We start from the raw sequence: 21,119 nt of genomic DNA, 5'->3' as shown, positions 1-21,119 counted from the left end.
CAGATCTCTGCTTAACAGCTTAACAGAACTGCGCTACTGTTAAGCTACGAGGCTTGTTGAGCTCCGTCAGGCTTCGGAAGTAAAAAGCCTGAACCGTAACCTCCCCGTTAGTCTGTGACACTAACGACAATAAACACACATAATATACTTGAAAATAAGATAAATACATTGTCCGTTAGAATGCTTAGATACTTAAATAGCACATTTTACAAGAACAATGTCCGAGAATATTGCCTACTAGCATAAGCTAATGTTAATGTTAGCCACAAAGTTTAAGTAAAACTCACCCGAAAAAAAGCCCGAACCGTAACCGAACCCCTTTAGTCTGACACTAACGACAATAAACACACAATATGTAATGTAACTGAAACACAGAACATCCAGAAATGTGATGAACTTCAGCTATAAACTGAAAATGACACAGTGAGATGAAAACATTTGTCTATATCACTCTGTTATACAGGACATTAACATTTTACATTTTAAAGTGTTTGTTCCAGAGCACCTGATACAAACGATAGCATTAGCTAATCCATCAGCCATTTATTGAGGCCAGGTGTGACAGAAGGAAACACCTGAAACATGCAGGGCAGACCGACCTGAGGACTGACTTGTGAAGAGCTCAGATGAAATACTTTAACCATAAAGTATTTCACTGACACTTCAGATTGTAGATTTCCAATTGAAGGTGTCCGTAAGTGAACACAATCATTATTCAATAAACCAAGCTGTGTAAAATAACTGTTAGGATTACTATTAAGAAGCCAATTTGTCATGTTTGTTCATTTCTACCTTGTCGTACATGCAAGGTACTCCACTCACTGTTTAGCTTCATGTTGAAGAATCTTCAGTGTAATGAAACCAAAAAATAAAACGGGCCCAAAACTTTCAATCTGTATTCTATTTTTGTAGCTTTGTTGTATTAAGATTACTTTGTTTGTTTTAAGCCACAAACAAACGATCCATTTTATTGTCTCTGGGATGTGAAAACATGAGATTTGATTACATTAGAACTACATAGATTAGAAGGAACACAGATTTCATAATAAACATTTTGTTTATTCAAAACTGTAAAATACAGATGGTTCTTGCATATCAATGGTATAAGAACAGCCACATTTTTTAAAATGAATGTGTCACCAGTGCATGTGGCCGGGTGTTCCTGCTCCAGAAAGGTGAAGGTCTCTGGTCATCCTCAAGCTGTGAGATCACTGGAAACACTGAGACCAGAGGCCTGCAGGATGGTCTGCTGTGACAGCTTAGCATCTGAAAACATACATGATGGAAACATTAATGAATGTGCTGCGCCAACAAGCTGTACTTTTGACCACCTGAGTGAAGTTGCCCCCCCCACCTTCTTCAAATCAGACAAAATTGGTGTCAAACGTTTGTGCTACGTTTGTGCTGGTTTGTGCAGCAAAAATTTTTGTTTGTGCCACTATCATTTTAAAGATATAAAGAAATGTTTCCAGAGGTCATCCAAGGTCAACCAACCCCCCACATTCTTCAAATCAGACAAAATGGGTGTCAATCAACTTAGCTACGTTTTGCTGGTTTGTGCAGCAAACATTTTCGTTTGTGCTGCTTTGGCTTTGAAGATATTAATGAAAGTGTAAAGGTCAAAAGTTCAACCAGCCCCCCCCACTTTTATGAAATCAAACAAAATTGGTGTCAAACCTTTGTGCTCTGTTTGTACTGGTTTGTGCAGCAAAAATTTTCGTTTGTGCCGCTATCATTTTAAAGATATAAAGAAAGTTGGATTTCATAAAAGTTCAGGGGCTGGTTGATCTTTTGACCTTTACATTTTCATTAAAATCTTCAAAGCCAAAGGAGCACAAACGAAAATTTTTGCTGCACAAACGTAGCCGAGTTGATTCACACCCATTTTGTCTGATTTGAAGAATGTGGGGGGTTGGTTGACCTTGGATGACCTCTAGAAACATTTCTTTATATCTTTAAAATGATAGCGGCACAAACGAAAATTTTTGCTGCACAAACCAGCACAAACATTTGACACCAATTTTATCTGACTTGAAGAAGGTGGGGCGGCCAACTTCACTCAGGTCTTTTGACCTGGTGGTGATCACCTGTGTCAGTCACTTATGGTAGATCTGAACTTTGGTTTGATGAACTCAATATGAGAAACTTCAGACTGACAGGAGCTAGGTTAAAGCCACATCTTGTGAAGTTGGTATATTTTTCCTCCAACAGGATCCAGAGAAATCGCAACAAACCAGAAGTGGGACTAGAATTTATTTCAATGTCATTTATGAATGTCAGCTTCTAATTTTCAACAGTGGAGCTTTAAAAGTTCAAAGGTTATTTTGGAGAGTTTTAACGCATTGAAAAGCCTCTCAGACTCAAAGCAAGATGCCAGAGCGCACAAAACTTAAAAAAAAAAAAAAAATTAATTTCACATAATTATCGCGGTATAAACCATTTGTTTGTTACTTAATGAAATAGTCAGACGAACGAGGTAGTTAGTCCAAGTTTGTCGTTTATTGAACGTTCATAAACTACAGCGGCTGTGATGCATCCCAGCAAAGGTAAACAAATGTAAAATAACAGCAATGATTCTAAACCTCTCCTACCTTTTTACTGTCGTTTAATCTACCTGTTGCCGTGGCAACCACCTGCGCCCCACAACCCAGCAGAGATTAGCTAAAAACACAACGGATTCAGTCCGTTAAAAGTTTAGGTTTTCAGTCTTCATATTTATTTCTCGGTTAAAAAGCCTCTCTTCTCATGAACACAGCAGTGGCTGATTAGCCATTTAAACTTCTGCTCTGCTCATCAGGGTCTTTGAGTCCCTTTTTACTTTTGTAATGGTACCGAAATGCACAGAAAGGCGCAACACCTTGTTTAAACAATAATTACTGAGATTATTAATTTTGTTGGGCCATTAATTTGAACACGTTTTGTTGATTTTATCCTTAATAAGATGTATGGGATCAGAGGACGTGCTGGTCTCAACATCCTGGCGGTGTTCAGTTTGTCACCTACTGCCGAGATCAACTCAAAACCTTCCGCCATCGGAGCACCTATTGATTAAATATGACTGTAGTTGGACAACAAACATCAGCGTTAGCTTACCGTGCAACGTCTGGGCAACCGGAGGATCCTGGACGGACAGCAGCAGTCCACCATGTCTGAAAGATGGCCTCCGATGCAGATCTCCAAGGCTAGGCACTCTCATGCTCTCAGCTCGATGCTCCATAGAGCTGCCTCTGGATATTGCAGTTCACTTACGATGTACAGTAAAGTATGCTCCTTATAGTTGGACCACAGCTGGTAGCTATGAAGGCGTCCCGAACCTAAGCCAACTTCATCGGCCGCTTCGTCCAAACTATAAAACCCCCGATGGTGAAGCTCTGAGTCCATGAGAGCCACCAGCTGAAACACGGTCTGTCTGAGTGGCAACACCAAAAATAAAGTCAGGAGTAATAACACTATTTTCTAATGAAGTTAATGAGCTTCAGCTTATTGATAACCCGGTAGTAGGTCGCCATCTTTCTTGAAGCAAAGTACAGGTGACGCTAACCAACCAATTGGGGAAAGTGTAGCCTGATGACGTGCCTCTCCTCATTTGCATTTATTTTTTTCTAAGTTTTGCCGGGAAATAGAATGTGATAAATAAGGAAATACTAAATGAATAAGGGGAATTGGAAAATGGGAAAATAAAATTTTTTTCAAACAAATGTTAAATGAAAAATAGATAAAAAGAAAAATGGGTAAATAAAAAAGGGATATATGAGAAATTAATGAAACTGGGAAATAGAAAATTGGGTTAATGGAAAAAGGAAATTGAAAAATTGTTAAATTAAAAAATAGATTAGTGAAAAATGGGTAAATAGATAAAGGGATAAATTAAAAATGGACAAATGAAAAATAGATAAATGAAAAAGGGGAATAGAAAAATTGGTAATCTGAAAAATACATAAATGAAAAATTGGGTTAATGAAAAGGGAAATTTAAAAGTGGCTAAATTAAAAAAATAGATTAATGAAGAATGGTTAAGTGGATAAAGGGATAAATGAAAAATAGATAAATGAAAAAGAAATTGATAATCTGAAAAATAAATTAATGAAAAATTGGGTTAATGAAAAAGGGAAACTGAAAAGTGGTTAAATGAAAAATAGATTAAAGAAAAATGGGTAAGTGGATAAAGGGATAAATAAACAGATAAATGAAAAAGAGAAATTGATTATATGAAAAATGAAAAAATGGGTTAATGAAAAAGCTAAATAAAAAAATGGTTAAATGAAAAATAGATTAATGAAAAATGGGTAAATGAAAAATAGATATATGAAAAATAAATGAAAAATTGGGTTAATGAAAAAGCTAAATTATTTAACTAATTTTTTATTTATTTTACTCATTTTCTTCATTTATTGATTTATTTTACTCATTTTTTAATTTATTTCACCCATTAATTTATTTATTTAATTTTGGCTGAAATGGCTCTCCATAAATGCCAAGTGTATAGGAGACAGCTCCGAGAGCAGGAAGCACACTACACCATTGGGCATTCTGGGTAAATACAAACAAAACAAATTTGCAAGTTTAGCGTGAAGTTTATTTTGTGAAGAAGGAAGTTGTTTCCTTCCTCACAAGTTACATGTTGTTTCCTTCAGTAGTTCTTGTTGCAGCATCACCAGAGGTGAGGTGGCAAAGAGGTTTTTCAAAGACTTTTGGTCATTTGATGCAGTGCAAACTATCTGAAAATGGAAAAAATGAACAAATGAATCACATGACTGCATGACAGAGGATGCTTGAGGAAAATGTAAATCTATCTGTAAGAAAAAATTAAACTAAAGTAGAATTGAACTCTCGATTGCAACATTACAATAGTCCAAAACGTAATGGCAAATCCACCAGCAAGAATTAAGAAATAGAAAGTCCGTGGCCGGAGGTAAAGCTCAGATAAATGTAATAAAATTACATTTCAGTAATATTATTTAAATGTAATGAAGAAACCCCTCAAAGATCGCACAGCTGAAAGTGAGGACAGGAGTAAACTTTCTCAAAAACAAAGGTCAGCCATGATTAAAATGGCAACAGAAGCTTCTCACTCAAGATTTTTCAGCTAATGATGGTGTTACACTAACGATTAGAGGGCATGATTGTCTAACTATATTTCTTCAGCTAGAAAAAAACATTTTTGTTAAAATCTTTGTTCAGTAAAGATTTTAGTGATTCTGCAATTGAATCATTTTTTTCAGAGATAAATACTGAGATAAGACATTAAAATTACAAGATCTCTCAGTAGATCAGTGCATAAATCGACCGAGTCCCTTTTAAGTTATACATGACTCCATTTCAATCTGGAGAAACTCAGACGAAAAGAACGATTAACAGATCTTAATGACAAACCAAAGACAAACATGATAACACTTATTTGGCGCTCGGGCCCCGGCAGAAGATTTGAGCTGTGATTTGCTGTGAACTCGGGTGAACATCCCCGACGCTGATGAGGGATGCTCTCCCCCCCAGGGCCCAACACTGGTAGTGTAGGTCGGAATAGGGATGACGTCCAGGAGAGCCGAAGGATGCTGGTGGAGAAAGGGGTGGAGGTGGGTTGAGCACAGCTGGAACGCGCTGAGGGTGTGGATCCTTATAAGCAGAGTTTGATTGATGATTGGACGCGCCGGGTCGAGGACCTGTGCTGAGGTTGGAGGCGAAGAGCATGGCGCAGCGATTGGGTGGAGCAGGTGAGGCAGAAGTTTTCCAGCTTGAATTTGCGCTTATAGCTTCATGTCAGAAGATTTTACCTTTCAAGGCTATCCAAGGCCAGGCTCCTAAATAGATCCTTGAGATTTTGGATCCTCTAGCTTTGTCTCGGACTCTTAGGTCTTCCAGTCAAATGTTGTTGGTTGAACCCCAAATCCTTTTTAAAACCCGTGGAGACTGTGCTTTTCAGGCAGCAGCTCTGAGGCTCTGGAACTCTGTCCCACTGCTCAGACTCCACAGACTCTTTTATTAAACAACTAAGAATATATATTTTTTAGACAGGCTTTTGCTCAATGTTTTTCTGTTTGGTTTTGTTTTACTTGTCATTGTGAAGCATTTTTATGATCTATGTCTGTGAAAGGTGCTTTAAAAATAAAGTTTTACTTACTTAGTAAAGAGTAAAGGGCAGGGTTGTCTAACCTTTCCTTCAGTTAGTTAACCCATTTTGCTCAAATCTTTCTTTTTTCAGTAAAACAAACTATTTTTATGTTTATCTGCAATAATTCACTTTTTCAGAGATAAAAACTGAGGTTAGGCATTAGAATGTGAATATTTCTCATTAAATCACTGAATACAAGTCACACAGGATGTCATGTCAGAAAGATTTAAAGCAGTTACAATACGGTCCAACCTGCAACGAACAAAGTGTACCTAATAAAACAACTACCACTGTGCCTACCGCTATGGCTGCTGCATACCTCAGCATCTCGTCATGTATGTTACTACACCTGATTGTACACAAAAATGAACAATACCACAAAAATGGTTTATTAAGCTAGAAGGGAGTAAATGTTCTTTCATGAAGTTCTGTCCCCAAATAACTACTCCACAAAACAATCCAAAAAGAAGAGCCAGAGCAGTAAAGATCCTGATGGTATAGCTAAGAACCCTGCTGTGAACTATCTGCAATGAGCTGGCATTGGAAACGGGACTATTTTCTCTCAGTTGTCTGCCTGAGAGAAAATAATGGAACCAGTTTTGAATAAGGCAAAATGTATGCCATCAACATCAATTGAATACCACAGGAAAGGTGTGAATGTAGTTTGCATGAGAGGTAAAGTGTTAACGGTGTGGATCTTAAAACCAGGGTTTTATACACAACCAGGGCATGAGCTTCTGTTCAAAAAGTAGTTATTTGTGTTGATGAATTTAGTTTCTTTGTCCTTCAAAGAAGCGTTTGATCTTTCAGCAGAAGTTGGGCCACATGGGAAGGTTTTTTTCTAAAACCAGGAACTTTTTAGTTGATTTTGTCCCATGTTTAATTCGAAATGGCATTTTTAGGAATCCTCATCAGTTTTCTTTTAGTTTTTTGGAAAGTGCGGCCCTCGCATATGATTGTGAGAATGACCCAACCCCAAACAACACCAATGGTAGATTACATGTTTGTGTCACAGCTACAGCTGCTGCAGAAGCTCATTAAAGACAATGGGCAAAAAACTCCACTCGAGTTTTGTTGGTCACCATTGTTGTTTTCTTTTTGTGTTTACCGCTAACTGCAGGTGTGCCTGTCCCATACTCCATGCTTAGAGCCACTCACAGGTCTTAAAAGCAGCATTTTGGGATGTTCTGTTTCTGTGGATGTAAACAATTCTGGAAGAGTTTTTGAAACAGATTACAGGTTTCAGAATAAGAAATGCTTTTGTGTGGATGGAGGCTTAGAAAATGTTTTTAAAAAAAAATCAAAATAAGTTGGCCATTACACATTTCCTGTAAGACGTCTTCAGAGAGATTTTGGCCCCTTCCTCCACACAGATTTTGGAGGAAGGGGCTTCACTACTGATGAAGGTTGTTCTACAATTAATGTTATACACAAACGTCACAGTAGCATAAACTGGAGTCTTCAGGTGAACAATGCACCTACCACTCAGACTGTTTTTCACACAAGTGGTAAACATACAGTATGGTGTTTTAATTAGATTTCCATTTGCCCAGAACACAGTGGTGCTGAGGAAGAATCAGTGTATCAATGCAAGAAGCAGAAATTGTTGCAAAGAAAAGAACGATTTTTCACTAAGCCACTACTACCAGTTTAAGCATCAGGGGCAGCTAGGCCTGTCATGATAAAGATAAATGATCAGAGACGTTATTGCGACATAGTTATTTTGAGACAATTGTCAAGTATTGCTATAGTAACAGCATAATAACACAAGAGTAGATTCTCAAAGAATTCTCATGAATATTTAACTCTGCAACTAGAAAACATTTTAAAGATCCAAAATGAATAAATAAAACAACAGAAACAACAAATGAAATGAACTATGAAGTGCAACATTCTCTTTATTTTGGAAATAATTTTTTTTTCTCAGCTTACTGTGCCAAAAGATAGCTCATCATTTCTTTTTTAGCTTACTATGTTCACACATTAGGTCTTGATGCTCAGTTCAAATTTTTTCTGAAATCTAATATTTTTTGGTTGCTTATACTGCTAATTAAATATGAATGGTGCAGAACAGGAACGTAAACGTCCTACACCTGCGCTGTTTATGGAAAGATTAATGGTGCTATCTATTGGTCAGTTTTAGAATTATTTTTCAATGAAGCCAACAGACTCGTCACAACACAAATGAGCTGAAACAAAGAAAGCACAACAAATAGAGATAGTCTTTTGTGAAGCATTTGGTCCATTTCCATCAACCATGAAACTGCACAAATAGAAATGACTAATCAATTTGCTTAATGGAGACAAGCCAATTAAAAACAAAAAACAAAAAAAAAAAGTTTTTCAATGAAAAGCTTTCACACTACGATAGTTTTCCAGCCATATAAAAATAGATGTATTTTGCAAAACTGCAAACACTTTTCGCATCACAAGTCACAATATAATGTTACTACTGGCGAAAACAACAAAGAAGACAACAGGAAGCAGTAGGAGGATGTTTTTTTTTCTTTTTTCTGGCCCCAACAGAGCTCTCACAGCATCACATAGCTAATAAAAAGTTGTGTGTCATTCCAACGTGATGAATCCACAGTTCTTCTGTACAATCATTAACTGCAATTTCCCCAAAGTTCTCCATACGTAGCCACTCACATGTAGGCAGTGCTTGTCGCTCCAACGCCTGAATAAGATGCTGATGTATTCTCTAATTTGCAAATAGATGATGAGCATTGGAAATATGAATATATCGCATGTGAATGTTTTCATGTCTGTGATGGTCCGACCAGGAAAGCACAAGGACAAAGGCATATATAAAAAAATGTCTTCTATTTATTTTTCCAAAGAAAATCTTAACAAAAGGTTTTCCGCAACAGATCTAAAAAATATAGCAAAATGGGCCCAAAAGAAATCAACTAAGGCAAACATAACTCAGAATAACAAAGCAAAACCTGACTTCACACAATGAACACACAGGGGAATTTATACAAACAGACATAAATGACTAATTTAAATTAAAACATTTTGACTTTAACATAACTATAAAACGAAAATAACCTAATGCCAAAAGGTTTTAGCAATTATGCTATTAGTGGAGAGAGGCAGATTCTTTCACATCAAGTCCCCGGCTTCCAGCAGCCTGATGGACTGTTCCACATCTTGGTTTGCCTTTCAACCAACCACCTTCTGCCAGCCAGTCCTTCAAAATTCAGCAAAACAATAGTTAAAGATTTAAATAAACATAAGGTGTTTACTAAATGTGTGCACCCAAATTAGTAACAACCTAATGCAATAACCACCACCAAAGAAAAATCACCAAAGAAAAAGTGAAATTCTAAATATATTATATGAAGACATTTAAATAAATTCTAACACTGGGGAAAAGATGGGGGAACCTCCACAATGTCGCCACCATGATTTTAATGACGTATCGTGAGAAGTTGATTCATGTGTGATTTTTGTTTCATTTCTGATTTTATGGAAACAGTACAATTGCAAAATTGTGGGGGTTTTTTTTGTTGTTGTTTTTTTTTACATTAACAGGATATACATAAATATTTGAGAAAATGCATCATGGAAACGCATCTACTTATGTTTTTGGACTGTGAGAGGAAGCGGGAGTACCTGGAGAGAACATACGAACTCTGGCCTGGATTCAATCACATTATGTTTATATAGAGAAAAACGCTCTATAAAAGCGTGATGACTAATGTGTGAAGCTGTCAGTGTAGAATCCTCACTGAATCCTCACCGTGTCTGAGGATTCAGTGAATCCTCAGACATGCTGCCTTAGCTTCAGTAGAAGCCAACTCTTCCTTCCCGCTGAGCCATATGCACATGTGAGGAAACTCCTCAGCTAAACATAAACATTTTGCCTCTCCCACTTCTTACATGAAATAGCATACAGGACTACTGATCTCAAAGTGATGTTTTAGTCATTGCACTGTCATTGCATGGCCCAGTCTAATTCTGCAGCATTATGATGAAATCATCTAGACTTGGAAAGCAATATTTGAAAGAAATGGAGAAAGTCTACATACTTTTCAGTGGTTGATTATAGATGACATTTTAGTCACAATTAAATATGTTTTCAAATGTTTTTTATGTTGAACAGTATAACAAATTCCCCACAGAAAATATAAAAAAACAACTCTTGTTTTTCTTTGCTTTCACAGAAATCTGAGTGAGCTGCCTAACTGTGCTGCTGGCTGCAGTGATCTGACCGTGCATGTCGTGCCCGCTGGTTGAGTGTGTCCCACACTTTGTCATACATTGGAAGAAACTGGTGCAGTGTGATGTTATTGAGGCATTTAACAACTGTTACATATATACTGTAAAACATTTGAGCTGCAATTATTTGCATGTACTAGCTTCTACTAAGTCAAATAAATTTAGCGAGTTTTAGATTTTGAACATAAATCTGTGAGTTTGTGAAAGATAAACTTACAGGAGTAAGTTGTGTTAACTTTTTATTAATTTTGTCAAACCTCTAAGAGTTGAATGAATAAAGTAGAGTCTTTAGGTTAACACTTAAAAAACTGAAAGACGAAAAAGACAGGAGTGGGAACTATTTCCCAGAGTGCTTAGCGACATATTTTTGTATCCTGTGCTGCTCTGTGAGTGAGATGGACATGTGTTACATTGATTTGACTCTTGTATGCTGTTAATGAAAATGTTTTGACTTCAGGTTTTGGGACCAATGAAGTAGGACGTGTTGGAGGGAGCTCCCGCAAATTATTTTTTTATAAGGTGCATACGGGCATTTTTGTGTGCTTTACCTGTCCTCTAAATATTAACAACGACTCTACTACAGCTCAAGATGCCTCCAAAGCCAAAAAATACGAATAATTCGACGAATACGGTGGTGAGGCCTGGTCCACCGCCTGCACCCCGCCTCGGCCTGCTGAGACCGAGCCACCGCGGGGCCCGGCTAGTGGGCGGCCGCCTTCGGAAGATTCTTCCATGGCCCGGAACGTATATTCCCCGGACTTTAAGGCTGAACTTCTCACTGCACTTCGTGAAGAGATGGCGGGCATTTTCAAGACTCAATTGGAGACGGCGTTGACAAATAACCTAATTCAGATTAAGTTGGAGCTGCACGGCGTTAAGACCGAGCTAAGTGCTAGCATTACAGCTATCAGGTCGGAAGTGGATGCATTAAAAGTGACTGTTGCAGAAATGGATGGACCGCTGTCTTCATGCACTGATGATGTGGTTTCACTCAAGAGCGATTTGGACAGGCTTTCGGCGCAGGTCCTCGTTCTTGATAGGAAATGCGAAGACTTGGAGTCAAGATCTAGGCGTAATAACATTAGAATCATAGGATTGCCGGAGGAGCGCGGCCCAGTCAGCGCTGACACGATTTCCACCCTGCTTAAAGATGCCTTCGGCCTGGAGAAGGAACCGGTTGTGGACCGAGTGCACCGATCTCTACAAGCCAAACCGAAGCCCGGCCAGCGGCCCCGTCCCATAATAGCTCGTTTACATTATTACTCAGACTGCGCCGATATCCTACGACGTGCCAGAGCCCAACAGCGGGTAAAAGTGGGCGATTCCACAGTTTCCATCTTCCCTGATTTTACTCCTCAGACCGCAAAAGCCCGTGCAGCCTTCAACGACGTCAGACGCCAGCTCAGAGACGTTCCGGACATACGGTTTGGGCTTCTGCATCCAGCTCGTCTCCGCATCACCAGAGGAGGTGTCACAAGAGAGTTTACTTCACCTGTGGAAGCGACTGCCTTCATGAAAACACTCCAGACAAAATAAAACTGTCTCCATCACCTTAAAGCTAAATTCTGGTTTGGATGTAAGTATAGCTGCAGCCAGGTTTTTCTTTAATCCGGTGATCCCTAAGTGACTTTTGGCCGTGACGGCTGTAATGCACATTTCAATTATTTCGGATTTGCATAGTTTAGTTTGATGTGAGTGGAACCGTTCATATTGTTCGGTCCGGGCCTGCCCAAGGCATAGGACGGTTGGACGAGGTTATGATGTAATGTACCTGCTCTGTTCTTTGTTACACTTCTGTTTTCACATGTTTGCGGGAGCTCCAACTGAGTTGGGGTGAAATGAGGAAGACTGTTTGGTCCAAGACCCTAAGTTTAGTCTTTCATGACTCCATTTGGAGTTTGCACTGGTGTCCCGCCGTTTGGGGATGGGATAGTGGTAGGTGCTATTTGGGGGAGGGTAGTGGGATGTGGGTTGTGTCTGTTCAGAATTTATTTTATTTTATTATTTTATTTTTACTTTATTTATTTTTTCCCTTGTATCTGGTGCGTGGGGGCGAAACCGGGTTGCCTTATCAGTGTTAACTCAAATCTCACATGGCTAATATGAACAACTCAGGTGTAAGATTTCTCGCCTGGAATATTTGAGGTTTGGGAGGTGCTGTCAAGCGGTGTGGGGTGTTTTCTCACTTAAAGCATTTGAAACCTGATATTTTTTTACAAGAGACCCACATGAGAAATAAAGACCAGTTCAGACTTAAGTGTCCTTGGGTGGCGGAGGTACTCCATTCTAGTTTTAATTCAAAGGCTAGAGGGGTTGCCATTTTAATAGGTAAATCGGTACCATTCACATTGACCAAAACCATCTCAGACAGAGACGGCAGATTTCTGATAGTGTTAGGTACCTTATTCCATGTCCCCACCCTATTAGTTAATGTATATGCTCCTAATTTCGACAATGCGGGTTTCATGAACAAGTTGTTTGAAACTCTTCCTTCTCTGAATAATTGTGGTTTGATTTTTGGAGGGGACATGAACTGTACTATTGATCCTCAGTTAGATCGTTCTAAGCCTGTCTTAACCCAATCATCAATGGCTAAAACCCTACATAGTTTCATGCTAAATAACGATTGTGTTGACCCCTGGAGATATCGTAATCCAAACAGTAGGCAGTATTCTTTTTATTCACATGTTCATCAGACTTTTTCACGTATAGACTACTTTTTTATAGACGCTAAACTTATGCCTAAAGTATCAAATGTTACATATCACCCAATCATTATTTCGGATCACGCTCCTGTCTCTTTTGATCTTCAGATTTCACCTGGGCCTCGCTATCCCTCTCAATGGCGTTTTAACACTTCACTATTATCCGATAGTAAATTCTACAAATTTATTACAGATGCAATAGAGGATTTTATTGCCATTAATGACTCTGATTCTGAACCAATCTCTAGAGCGCTCCTGTGGGAGTCTTTGAAGGCATACTTACGTGGTCAGATAATTTCATATTCTGCACATGTGAGAAAATTAAGGAGGTCAAGCATTCAGAAGCTCACTTCCGAGTTGGAATTGGTTGACCAACAGCTTGCAACCATCCCATCCGATAGTCTTTCAAAGCGTCGCTTGGTCTTGCAAACTGAGTTGGACCTCATCATAACTAATGAGGCGGAACGCCTGTTGCTTCATTCCCGTGCTAGGTACTACGAGTATGGTGACAAGCCCAGCAGATTGCTGGCTCACCTATTGCGCCGTCAAGCAGCTTCACGTTTAATACCTCGCATTAAAGATGGATTGGGGGCCCTGCAGGAGGACAGCCAAGTTATTAATTCGGTTTTTTCATCTTTCTATGAGTCCCAATATAAAATTGAACTCCCACCAGATTTGACTGATATGCATACGTTTCTGGACGAGCTTCAGTTTCCCCCTTTAAACTCAGAACTGATTGATCACCTAGAGTCTGATCTCACTGTTCAGGAGTTAAATGCTGCTTTACAAAATATGCAAAATAACAAGGCTCCAGGACCTGACGGGTTCCCAGTTGAATTTTTTAAAGCATTCCAAGCCAAACTTATCCCTTTGCTTCATTCTGTCTATGTTGAGTCACTATCACTCGGTTCACTTCCCCCCTCACTAAGACAGGCTTCTATCAGTGTTCTCTTAAAGAAGGACAAGGATCCCAATCTCTGTACTTCCTATAGGCCAATATCTTTAATGAACGTGGACACAAACATTCTTGCAAAGGCCCTGGCCCAGAGACTTGATCAAGTTCTCCCAAAAATTATCTCCCAGGAGCAGACTGGTTTCATAAGGGGGCGTCAACTTTACTACAATGTTCGCACCTTGCTAAATGTTGTTTATTCAAGGGAGTCTACAGTTGCACCCGAGGTTGTTATATCAATCGATGCTGAAAAGGCGTTTGATCGGGTTGAATGGAGTTACCTGTTCGCTGTTTTAACTAAATTCGGAAATGGGAAGAATTTTATAACATGGATACGACTTCTCCATACACTGCCCTGTGCCAGTATTACTACCAATAACATTCAATCCAGGTATTTCTTTTTAAACAGAGGTTGCAGACAGGGCTGCCCCCTGTCGCCCCTCTTGTTTGCACTTGCTATAGAACCTTTGAGTATTTTTCTGAGAACATCTCCCAGTGTCAATGGAATCATCAGGGGTCATGCAGAATTAAAGTTATCATTATACCCAGATGATTTGCTTTTATATGTCACTGATCCATTAAGAACCTGCCCCGCTATTGTTAAGTTCTTTCACAGATTTGGCCAGTTCTCAGGGTATAAAGTTAATGTCGCCAAGAGCGAATGTTATGCGGTCAACCAATTGGCTCTGCAGCTCTCCCAATCTGACTTTCCTTTTAAGCTGTGTCCTTTGGGTTTTCGGTATCTTGGGGTCAACATAACTAGATCGTTTAAGTCTTTGTACTCTAAAAACTTTCTTCCACTGTTTGTGGACATTAAAAAAGACTTTCAAAAATGGGGCTCTCTCCCACTCTCTTTGATTGGGAGAATAAGTACTGTTAAGATGAACATCTTGCCAAAATTTCTATTTCTCTTCATATGTTTACCTGTGTTTTTACCAAGACGTTTTTTTAAATCATTAGATTCAGCTATATCTAATTTTTTATGGAATGGTAAAACTCCTAGAGTAAGACAAAAAATACTTCAGAACTGTAAGTTCTATGGTGGCCTCTGCTTACCCAACTTTCAGTATTATTATTGGGCAGCTAACTTAACTAAAATTGTTTTCTGGTCTAATTCAGTTGATCTACCTTGGTGTCAACTAGAAGCACATTCATGTCCCTCAGCCTCACATTTGGCTTTACTGACAGGTCCAACCTCTGTGAACCCCTCTGGCCAAACTGACAACCCCACAGTTGTAGATACTTTGAGAATATGGTTTCAGTTTAGGAAACAGTTTAAATTTACAAGCCCCATAGTCCTAACCCCACTTCTAAAAAACCCAGTGTTTACACCTGCTATTACTGACCCGACCTTCTCCTTCTGGCAGAACAAGGGACTAAAGTGTTTCAAGGATTTTTTATAGGGAAGGGTCTTTTTGTTCTTTCACTGATTTGGCTTCTGAATTTGATCTTCCACCCTCCCATCTGTTTAGATACTTCCAGATAAGGGCATGTGCAAAATCCTTATTTCCCAACTTCCCTCACTTGCCACCTGAGCAGTCATGGGGTGAACTTATACAACTTAACCCCTTGCAAAGGTCTTTGAATTCAAAGCTATATAACTCGATTCAGTCATATGATGTCTTTCTAACTACGAACACTAAGAGAGCCTGGGAGCGTGAACTGGGGCTGGTTTTTGATGAGTATTGGTGGGAAGCAGCCCTGACAGCCATTCACAAAACTTCTATATGCGCCCGCCTGAGTTTGATACAGTCCAAAGTGGTATTCAGATGCCACTATTCAAAAACCAGGCTGGCAAAGGTCTCCCGAAATATGGAGGATGTTTGCGATCGATGTGGAAGTTCACCCTGCAATCTTGCGCATATGTTTTTTACCTGCTCAGCTCTTACAAATTTCTGGCAAGTTTACTTTCACACCATGTCTGTTGTACTTTCAAGAACTATTGATGCTTCAGCTCATACTGGTATCTTTGGTCTCCCGGAGCATTACAGTCAATACTCCATAAGAGAGTTGGAAGTGATAGCTTTTACCTCTGTGATCGCGAGGCGTCACCTTCTTCTTAACTGGAAATCAACTATAGCCCCCTCCAGCACAATGTGGATAAATGAGGTCATGTCCTTTTTGAAGATGGAGAAAATTAGATATTCAAAAACTGGAAACTTGAACAAATTCTACCTTAAATGGCAACCATTTATTGAGTTTGTTGCTTCAATGTAGAAATGTAAACCCCCTGTGCATCAATCCCCCCCTTTTTATTTATGTATTTACTTATTTTATTTGTTTAATTTTTTTTTTTTTCTAATTTAATTTTTTATTTTTCCCTCCGGAGGCGTATATGTGTGTGTACGTGTATGTATACATGTGTATGTGATTTTTTTTTATTTTTTTTTTCCCCGCTACTAATTCTCTTTCACTATGTTTTACCATTGGAGGTGTTCTGTGTTCTTTGTTCCAGAAAACATGTATCGCCTAGGAACTGCAAGTGAAAAATTGGCATTCTTATTTACAGAAGTGCTTCTGTATTTTGTGTTCCTGTAATAAATAAATATAAAAAAAAAAAATAAAAAAAAAAGAAGAAAATGTTTTGAGTGTAACTCTGATGCGTGAGTGACTGACTATACAGTCTTCTGTGAGTGTGTCTTTTTTGACCTGGGTTACAATCAATGTGTTTTATGTGCTACTTTTGTCATTTTGATTCAAAATAATGTTTTGTATAATACTTTCTACTGTGTTTTATTTCATGCAAGAATTATTTTTTGTTTGAAATGTTTTTTTTCACTTTTTTAAACATTTTTAGAACAATTTGTAGAACATTTGTGACAATTTATAGAACATTTTTAAAACAAAATAACAGCAATTTTACAACAGCAATGAAGAAATATCAATAATGGACAATGTCAACATCCATTATGTGTGTGTGTGGGCATGGGAAGGGTTGCGAAATAGTACGTTTCTTGAAACTAGCTAGCTTACCAAGCTAGCTAACATCTGTATTCTATGATGCTATGTGTATCATGCAGACATCCTCCCTGACCTGGAGAAGGCACTCTATTCTTTTCTGGCCCATTTATTTATGCATTTATTTCTATAGCTATGAATTTTTATTTTATTTATTGAGGTGATAAAAGAAAGAACCTTGAACACATTGTGCAACAGTTTTTGCATGTCATTCAACACATTTTCTCTCTTGGTTTTCTCATCCAGGGTGTCGGACACAGACTTACACACACAAATAATACACATGCACAATAAAGTATATGCAGTAATGTTAGTTGGTATAGTGTTAGCTAACTTTGAAGAAGGCTAATATGTTGATTCGTGACAATAACACTGTCACAGTACTAATGATTGACACACACACATATACACACACATTTGTGATAGTTCTTGTTTTGTAAAATATTATTACTCAGTGGTGACACTTCCTGACTGTCACAGTTGGTAAGAAACAAAGATTCCCATTAAATTCCATAGTAAATAAATGTGGGTCATTTCTGACCCACTCACTGAAGAATAGGGTAGTGAAATAAAACGTGTGTAACCAGGTGAAAAATGGGTACATGTCAAATGTATTTTGTAGACCATGTTTTGCTTTTATTTCACCAACTGGTTGTAATAAACTGGTTGTTTTTGTCAGGATGTGCTGCTGTTGTTACAGAGAGGTCTAAAATGATCAGAAGTAGAAAAAATCTCTTGTTTATGTACCGTGGCACTCTAACTGGTAAAATGAAAGAGAAGGACATTTTTAGACCCAAGATCTGTTGGAGAAGACGACTCTACGGCCCCGTCCCGTAAAATACGGAACCGTCCCGTAATCGGCTGTTAAATGTAGCGTCCTGTATTGAACCGATACGGGACGCAATTTGTTCCGTATTCTACATTATGTATGTGTAATAATAAAAAAGTGGTCCCCGAGTGCCAGGGCTGTGCAGAGACCACTAAAGGGGCAGGTGCTGAAAAAAAAGGGCACATCTAACCGCATTCTAGGACAGAATATTAACAAAGCCACACAGCTTTCAGAGTTGAATAAACAATGATAAATGACAAAATTGTGACATATACGATCAAAGCTAAGGAAAATCTCTATATAGAGCATACAACTATGCATATGTAAGATATTTTATTAGTAATTTCTTTCTGCAGGTCTATTTTGTTATAGAAAAGTATTGCAATATTCAAACCCGCAATTTAGCAAGATATGTAAATCAGAGCTAAACCACCAGACATGTTGTCTTTACAGAATTACACTATTAAAACTATAAACAAGGGCACAATGCAACATTTTAGTGTACTGTAATGTATAAAAAAAGAGCTGCCTGTTTGCTACACTTGCAGTGGAGATGAAGATGGTCCATTCAGGAAAGCAGAGCTGCATCAAACTTTAATGTGGAACTGCAGAAAAAAAAAAAAAAAAGCAAAAATTGAATTGTTAATGCATGTCACAATGAGAAAAGCCTACGGAGTTTTGGTTAACCCTCTGGTGCATAGCGGTCACTACAGTGGACAGCTGTTTAAAAGTCATTGTTTCCTAAATGCAGTGGTTTCTATGGTGGAATTGCATATCAGTCCTTAGAATGCTCTCTACTGCTCGCCTCCATTGAGGCAAGTTGTTGTAGCTACAAGTTAATGTCATTGGAGTCCAAGATGGCTGGCAGACAGACACACTCGATGAATATCCTCTCAATCCTTCTATTCTAGTAGAATCCTAGAGGTAAAAAAAATATGCTGACATGCAGGAGTATCTAAGTAACAATATTATTAACTTAGTTTGGAAAATTTTATTTCACATAAGTAGGAAATTGTGATTAACCATGTGTCCAACACAGTGGACATCATGCATCGCTGACTATATTTTTAACATAAGTCATGTAGTTGATTTATCTTTCATTATAACTGTTTTGCTTGTAATTGATGCAGTGATGAGGAGTGGCTACCAGAGAACACTAGAAATATAGGAGATACGGATGATGAAGGAGATGCAGACAGTCAGGATGCTGAAAGTCAAGATGATGAGGGCCAGGATGATGAAGGACAGGTTGCAGAGGGAAGTAAGCAAGATGAGGGAGCTGAGGAAAATGTCCACATGGTACCTACTCAGAGAAATGTTCACAAGGGCCATGCCTGCACTCAACCCCGCAAATATGTCTGGAAAGTCCAAGACAATAACTTTGATGGAGACCTGCCACATTTTTTAGGAGAAAGAAGGGTAAATGTTGATGGAAGAGAACCAATTGATTTCTTTAGGTATTTGTTTCCCTTAGATCTCATTGACGAGATAGTGCATAATGCTCTGCAGAAAGGGAAAGAAAATCTGGCAGTGACAAGCGAAGAAATACAAATTTTTCTAGGGATCAACATGGTCATGGGGTACATTCGGTATCCATGGACACGGATGTACTGGTCCAGTTTTGTCTTGGAATAATGGCAGATGCTATGTCTGTAAACAGATATGAGCAAATTCTGAGTTAGCTGCACTTTGTGGATAACTATACCTACCAACCAGCAAACACAGACAGGCTCTTCAAAATAGCACCAGTGCTAAGTACACTTCAGAAAACATCCCTGGCGGCAGCAAACCCTGAAGAATTCCAATCAATTGATGAGCAAATCATTCCCTTCAAAGGCCAACTGTCAATCAAGCAATACATACCAAAAAAGCCCAAACCCTGGGGAGTGAAAGTGTGGGTCAGGGCAGGGTCCTCAGGTTATATGTACAGATTTCAAGTGTACCAGGGCTCAGCAATTAGGGGTCAAAGCAGTGGTTTGGGAATGGCTGGAGATGCAGTGATGCACCTTTGTGATGACAAAGCACAAAAAGCACAAGGTTTTTTTTTGACAACTTCTTCTGCAGCATTCCACTCCTTGAGGCCTTGAAATACCTAAGAACAAACCAAGATAAGTGTGCAAAGACCCTACTCGGTGGCCTTTTATAACCAACACATGGGTGGGGTGGATCTTGTTGACCAGTGTGTGGCAATGTATCCTCACAGACATAGAAACAAGCGGTGGTACATCAGAGTGTTCTTTCATTTTTTGGATGTGACTGTTGTAAATGCCTGGCGACTCCACCTGATGTCTGGATTGGAAAAGATGAATCTCCTCATCTTCAAAGCTTCTGTGGCCCCTTGCACTGATAATTCTGGCTCCGTTCAGCAAAACAGAAAAGGAAGGAAGACCCAGTGGAGCCTCACCTCCAGCAAAGTGCAGAGCAGTGACAAAAGTACCCAGTGAAGTCAGGTTCAGCGCAGGAAATCACTGGCCCGAGCTCACCCAAGTCAAAAATGCAAACAGATGCCACGATGCTGCATGCACAAGGAAGACCAAATACATCTGCATGCAGTGCCATGTGGCACTGTGCCCTGGATGCTTTGCCAATTTTCATGTAGCCTAGGAGTTAAGAAAATTAGTTAGGAGAGAAGTTAGAAGAGACGTTCTGAAGATGCAGGTGTTTGATGAAGATTGTTCTCTTGGTTTGGACTAAACAGAAGGGCTATAGGATGTTAGAGTGTATGAAAGTATGTTCAAGTGCTTTTCAAAGCCCACAATGGAATAAGTGGTCATGGCTATATGATCAAACAGATTAAATTATTCTTTAGTTAAGTTCAGACTGTTCTATGTTGAGTAGTCCACTGTGGTGGACATTTCTGTAACTTCTTGAAAAAATAAAATTTTTGAAAAAAAAAAAAAAAGTTCATATTTGCTTTTTTTATGCCCCAAGAAGAGTAAAAACATTTTTAAAAATCCTTGACTCAGTGATTCATAATTCATGCATCGGAGGGTTAAAAAATACTTTAAAAAAAAATTAAAATCACATTTTTGTCTCATGAAGTGAAAAAATTATTTGCAAAACAAACTTAGTTGCGCATGTCAGAAATCTTTTCTTCCTATCCTAAGTTCTTGTTTGTGACTCAAAGTTTTGCTTGTGATTCTCTCACGTCGTTCTGGGCAGGGCCCAAAATCGCAACAAAAGATTTCTGATGTGTGCAAATAAAAGTTTGTTTGGCAAATAACTTTAGTTCACGAGACAAAAATGTATGGAAGCCCATTTCCGCCATAAAAAAAAAAAGACGAACAGGAAGTCATAATTTCGACTTTCAAAGTCATAATTATGAGATTCAAAGTCATAATT

At 38.7% G+C, this 21,119-nt stretch overlaps 3 long non-coding RNA genes across 3 annotated transcripts in view; 1 reads left to right on the top strand and 2 right to left on the bottom strand.

Annotated features, from left to right (window-relative positions):
• LOC107834078 (uncharacterized) overlaps positions 1–19,130 on the bottom strand; it is a 23,627-nt gene extending 4,497 nt beyond the window's left edge. The window contains exons 1-2 of the long non-coding RNA XR_001659862.1: positions 19,118–19,130; positions 13,063–13,068 (exon numbers count right to left, since the gene is read on the bottom strand). This is a non-coding gene — a long non-coding RNA (uncharacterized LOC107834078). The remainder of the gene's footprint in view (positions 1–13,062; positions 13,069–19,117) is intronic.
• Positions 1,039–3,308, bottom strand: LOC107834077 (uncharacterized). Its single transcript, XR_001659861.1, has 2 exons — positions 3,094–3,308; positions 1,039–1,266 (listed from the first exon to the last, which is right to left on the bottom strand). It is a non-coding gene; the product is annotated as an uncharacterized LOC107834077 (long non-coding RNA).
• LOC107834080 (uncharacterized) lies at positions 1,374–1,825 on the top strand. Its single transcript, XR_001659863.1, has 2 exons — positions 1,374–1,407; positions 1,709–1,825. It is a non-coding gene; the product is annotated as an uncharacterized LOC107834080 (long non-coding RNA).
• Positions 19,131–21,119: the final 1,989 nt, after the last annotated feature.

This window comes from Poecilia formosa, unplaced genomic scaffold, assembly GCF_000485575.1.
Source record: "Poecilia formosa unplaced genomic scaffold, Poecilia_formosa-5.1.2 Scaffold516, whole genome shotgun sequence".
Classification (NCBI taxonomy): Eukaryota; Metazoa; Chordata; class Actinopteri; order Cyprinodontiformes; family Poeciliidae; genus Poecilia; species Poecilia formosa.
The sequence above is the reverse complement of the archived record's forward strand: the minus strand, read 5'-3'. Positions and strand labels throughout refer to the sequence as shown.